At 48.1% G+C, this 4,270-nt stretch overlaps 1 long non-coding RNA gene across 1 annotated transcript; it reads left to right on the forward strand.

The window, feature by feature from the left end:
• The first annotated feature begins 1,296 nt into the window (after positions 1–1,296).
• On the forward strand, positions 1,297–3,165 carry LOC144135279 (uncharacterized). Its single transcript, XR_013315432.1, has 3 exons — positions 1,297–1,420; positions 2,821–2,915; positions 3,080–3,165. It is a non-coding gene; the product is annotated as an uncharacterized LOC144135279 (long non-coding RNA).
• The last annotated feature ends 1,105 nt before the right edge of the window (positions 3,166–4,270 follow it).

A 4,270-nucleotide genomic window follows, 5' to 3' on the forward strand; every position in this document is an offset into this window, starting at 1 on the left:
CGGCGTCAGCTGCCGAATTTCCCTCAAGGCCCATGGGAGCAGGAGCCCAAATGGTATTCCGGTGAACGGGGTCCCCGGTTTAGACGCTGCTTTGGAGGATGCGGTAGGCTAGATACGGTACCCACCTCTTCTCGACGTTCCGACAGACCCCTCGCGAGTCAAAAATAATTATATTGGAAGTGGGATGAGATGGAGCCAACACAATGACGACCACCTCCGCGTGTGTTATATCACGGGCTCGTATAGTAAGGCCGTTCACTGTTTTGGATTGGTGGACGACTGCGGCCGTGTACAATCTCCCATGATGGGGCCGGAGGCATCCACGTAGAATACGCCGGGTTTCTATCCATGGTGGCAGGCCGGGGCTTCCACCAGCGCCAGGCACCGGCGATTATGCTCCTCACGGGTCATGTTCGCAGGAAAAGGGCGCACGTGGAGTGTTGTTAGAAACCCGCGCTTGTTAGAAACCTGGCAGACCATACGACCCACCTGGTTCCCCATCTAACGGAGTTTGGCCAATGTCGTTTCTGACCATCTCTGTTGATGTATAAAGAGCCCCATTATCCGGAATTTCATTCATTCATTCATTCATTCATTCATTTATCTATTTATTTATTTATTTTCAAAAGCCCCAATAAATTGGTATTGCATGAGGGCGTGGAGTTCAGGGCACATGAATGATTCAATTGATGATCTGAGCGATGATAGGTCGGAATGAAGTACGACGGCGTTGGGCAAGTCATTTTAGTTCTTTGCAGTGCGAACAAAAAATGATGACCGATGAGCACTACTCCGGGCAGGGGGAGGGTAAGTGGCATTGTGGTGGTTCGTGCGGCTGGAGATGCAGTGGGCAGGGTTGATAAGAGACTTGATCATGGGGTGATAGTAAAACTTATGAAAAAGGCATAGTCTTGCAATGGTACGGTGGTCTGCTAAGTTCGTAAGATGAGCATCACGTTTTAGTTCAGTTAGACTTATATGATAGAAATAGGCTGAGTGGATGAACCTTGCTGCGCGGTTTTGTGTTGCTTCCAGTAAGTTAGAAAGGTTAGTTTGATAGGGGTCCTAAACCACGCAGGTGTGTTCCAATTTGGGACGTATGAATGTAAAATAAGTTAATACCTCTACTGAGGGGGTGCTAGGCAAAGGGTTCCGCGAAAATAACCAAGAAGCCGATTAGTATGGTTAATAATCTGCGTTTGTGAATTGACTAATTCCGATTGTGGGTAAAATTAACACCCAAGTATTCATATTCTGTTACAGCACAAATTTCGGAGTTGGAGATGAAGTAGTTTGAAGTTGGTGGGAGTGACGTCGATGAGAGCCCCGAGGGAGAAGAGAAAGAAAAAAGCTCGCCGAGTTAAAGAAGAAGAAGTAGTACGCCGTGCCTTGAACAATTGTCCAGCCCAGAAGCGTACCGGTAAGTGAGCGGCATTCAACGTCGTCATGTCATATCACGGTGTTCCTCTTTCCGCATGAACTCTGTTTGTCATGTTAGACGTGACAGACCTCGGGTCGTGAGCACGGTCAACAGCAAACGGCAGGTAAACCCCGCACCTCACTGGTTCCGCTCGGGGCAGGCTATCTGGGAGACTAAAAGCAAGTCACGGCTTCCAATCGACGGAGGTTATTCACAAGTAACCATGCTTTAGAGTGAAATCTAAAGTAGCTGGTTTCTCATGCCGATCTCTCTTACGAAGATATCATCGCCTGTGCCAATCACCACAAGCGACGGATCGAATTGAGTTCAGCTTGCAAAACGCCACGCAGCGCGAAATGCATTGCCCGTTCACGAAATTCGATGAGCCTGCATATTTGTGGACAAGCACAGCCTACCCACAACCGTCTGGACCGGCTCTGACTTGACATAGATGTTTAGGTAGATGTTACAGGACGCGTCAAAAAAAATTATTCAAGGCGGCCAGCACCAAGGCCTAGTGACATAGACCACTTTCTACACTATAGCCCGCTCATGATCTGCCGAGCCTGAGCGAAGCCAAGCACTCCAGAAAGGAGGGGGAGGGTAAGCAAAATAATGCTCGAGCGCGCCAGCTCGCTCACTCCGGTAGTCTGCTACCTTGGAAGTGAAGGGCGTCCTTTTGTGGCTTTGTGTACAGCTCAAATGCGTGGGCGAAGAGGCCAGAACAAATTGGCGAGTCACTTAAGCTCCGCCTTAAGTATGACACGATAGCGTTAATTCGTCTCTTCAGCGGTATGGAATCCTCTTTGCGTATTACTTTGCAGATACCGATTCTGTTCTTTCTTTCGCCATCACATAATGCATTCATAAATTGCGCGGAGCCCTGACACCAATATTACCGACGTGGTGCGGCGGTTAAGCGATACGCAACTTCCCTGGCAGGTCGCTGTTTCAAGCACAGCCATCGGCGGTGCTTGTGAGGCCTAGGTGGCCGTTCCCGCCCTTCTCAATGTTTCATGCGCATTGTCGCACTGTGCAGTTGGCAATTGCACTGAACTGATTTTAATTAGTTTTATTGCCGCCTGCCCCGGGGCTAGGTGGGCCACCTGTCTTTCTGGAAACGCCGACACCATGTTCTCCGCAGAACAGGGCCCTTAGCGCTGTCGCGTTAGTATGACGGAGAGAGCACGGCACGTATCTCGACAACTGGCACGCACGCTCAGATAGCGATGCGCAGCAGTTTTGCCTCCTTGTCTGTGGTGTCTGCACTTTTGCTCATGACTCTAAATCTGATAGCTAAGTTTTACCTCTATAAATGCATTGCCAATATGGAGCATATTAACCGCCGATGTCAAACCTTTACTATTGGCCCCGCCACTTTCGTGGGGTTAAATTTTCAGATCCTCGCTGAAAAGACAGGCGCCAGCTGGAAAACACTACCATCCCTGTGGCCAAGATATCCAGCGAACAGACTCCTGGCCGAGCCTTACCATGGGTGGGTACATTCCTGATGCCGATTTGACGGCCAACTTTGCCTCCTTAGTTTTGCAATCGTTTTCATTATATACTGCGCGACTAACACCTGGCCTTTGTCAGGACACTTGGACCAGATTATGCAGAGTGCATTGAACTCTACTGGCTCTTTGTTACTCCTGTTAGGCGATGGATCGCGCTACCCGTCCGGGATAAATTACGAAGACCAAGACCGTAAAGTTTACGGTGAGTTATCGAACGCATGAACCAAGGTATGAAAATTGACCAAGTGACGAAATATGAAGCCAGGAGAATCGATAGACTTAACTGTGTCAGCGGTCTTTGAAAGGGAATTTGCAAGTGCACATGCTTAATGCTGATTGCAACTGCAGCAGGCATGCATTCCTAGCGATTGGCCACATAGAAGTCCTTCAGGCTGGTCAGTCGAGGTTATCTTCTGCCGTAGCGGTTACTCTAGTTCTTTGCCGTTTTTGTGTTCTCCTTTCCTGAAGCTGACCTGGATAACACGGTATAACCTTCCGTTTTGCTCATTGTATATTTGTGCACTGATGCCCCGCAAACGCCCTCTCTGGTCACGCATTGCCGCTTGAGTAGTGTGAATTTAAAAGTCATCTGGCACCCATTAACCGCCATTCTTGGCACCTCGGAATAGACTGAAATCATGGCAACCACTTTCATAGAGACACAAATAAGAGCATAATTCTGGTGTGAGAGCTCTGTAATTCATCACTCAAATTAAAAGAAAAAGGGCCAAAATATTTAAGGTGTGACGCTCTGGAAGGAATACTTCCTGTGAGGACTCATGTTGTCTGCATCCCGGAGCACAGAGAACATCGACGTGTCCCCACCTAGCTTCTCGATGACTAGGTCTTCTTTGCAAGTATTGAGAGCGGGTAGGTGCCATTTAGATATACTGCTCCTCTACATCCGAGATGGAGGAGAAACAAACGGTGTTTGGACGCACGAATGACAGCCAAGGCCTCTTAAAGAAGGTTGTTACCGACTCTTCTATAGTTTTTTACAAGTCCACTGATGCACCTTTAGCGATACCAAATTGGAAATTAGGATGTTATGCTTTTCCTTATTGGGCAATAAGGGGGCGACATTATTTTTGAACATTGCAGCCAATTTATGGCCACTGTTACGGCAACCAGTCTTGGGATCGGAACTTCGATCTCATCTCCAGACATATAATGCTTGAAGGCCTAATGCTTCTCTTTCCGCATTTCAGCCTATGGACCAGAGTAAGTCTGATCAACAGCGTGCTTTCGCGCCGCGAACAGCGTGATTTGCCGCCAAAAAAATGCACTACAAAATAACAGGTTATGTATAACATTTCTTGTTTCTGTGCTCGCT

This window comes from Amblyomma americanum, chromosome 5, assembly GCF_052857255.1.
Source record: "Amblyomma americanum isolate KBUSLIRL-KWMA chromosome 5, ASM5285725v1, whole genome shotgun sequence".
NCBI lineage: Eukaryota > Metazoa > Arthropoda > Arachnida > Ixodida > Ixodidae > Amblyomma > Amblyomma americanum.